Source organism: Capricornis sumatraensis, chromosome 17, assembly GCF_032405125.1.
Source record: "Capricornis sumatraensis isolate serow.1 chromosome 17, serow.2, whole genome shotgun sequence".
In the NCBI taxonomy this organism is placed as follows: domain Eukaryota; kingdom Metazoa; phylum Chordata; class Mammalia; order Artiodactyla; family Bovidae; genus Capricornis; species Capricornis sumatraensis.
The window spans coordinates 73,835,030-73,836,177 of NC_091085.1; the positions used below are offsets into that span (position 1 = coordinate 73,835,030).

A 1,148-nucleotide genomic window follows, 5' to 3' on the forward strand; every position below is an offset into this window, starting at 1 on the left:
GCAGGGGACGTGGGTTTGATCCTGGTTCCTGAAACTAAGATCCCTCATGCCCCATGGCATGGTCAAAAATAAATAAATAATAAAATAAAATAACTTAACTTTTATTTTTATGTATTTTATTATGTATTTGGCTATGCCGGGTCTTCGTTGTATCACACGGGATCTTTAGCTGCAGCATGGAAACTCTTAGTTGTGGCATGTAGGGTCTAGTTCCCTGACCAGGGGTCAAACCTGGGCCCCCTGCATCGGGAGCGCAGAGTCTTAAGCCACTGGACCACCAGGGAAGTCCCTAGCCAAGAAGGCATTATTATCTATCACTGGCAAACAGGGAAACTGAGGCTCAGAGAAGCTATGTTTTAGCAAATAGCCAAGCCCCCAGCCCTGCCTGTACAGCTCTAGAACTGCGCTCTAAACATTCTGTGTCACGTGACCCATGAAGTCTCTACCTGCCCTTAATGTTTGTGGTTACCTGCTTACTGTGGGGTGGGAGAAAGGAGATGCAAGTTCATGGTGGGTTGAATAGAGGGCATCAAAGAGGTCTATCTGGCTGGACCATAGGCCTTTGCAGAACCTCGGCAGGAACTGGAAAGAGTAGACCCCAAGGGGCCGCAAACCACAGAAAAAGATCAGTTTGACTCAGACCCTGAAGGTTTCCCCTGCCGCTTGCTGGGTTCCTGGGGAGGGGTGGGTGACTGCGTTCCCCATCCATCTGGGAGGGGCCTCTTGGGGGCACTGGCCTCCCTGTTCAGCTGGCCTAACGTTTTCTATTTAAATGCAAATTTTGACTTTTCGCTTGGCAGCTAGCAAAAGTTTTTTGCACTGGAATGAGGGTCAGGATAATAATTTATCCACCGGCCTTTTTCTAACAATTATTATTTGTTCAAGGGAGAGGGCGGAGGCCCCGGCGATGGGGGAAGGGGCTCGGTGCCAGCACACAGGGTGGCCTGCAAGTGTCAGGGGCAGAGGCTGAACCTCTATCCCTGAGGCACTGTAGCCAAAGGATAAACAGAGGTAGCCCACCCCAGCCCCTGGGGCATACAGAAAGGAAACTGGTGTTTACTCAGACCTCAGCCCTGTGCTGGGACCTGAGTGGGCTTCAGGACTTTTTAAAAAATAAAGGTTGGTCTAAGGGAGCTCCCAGTCTGATG

General features: G+C 50.3%; 1 non-coding gene across 1 annotated transcript; it reads right to left on the reverse strand.

Annotated features, from left to right (window-relative positions):
* Window positions 1–210: 210 nt before the first annotated feature.
* Window positions 211–284, reverse strand: TRNAG-CCC (transfer RNA glycine (anticodon CCC)). Its single transcript has one exon. It is a non-coding gene; the product is annotated as a tRNA-Gly (tRNA).
* Between the last annotated feature and the right edge of the window lie 864 nt (window positions 285–1,148).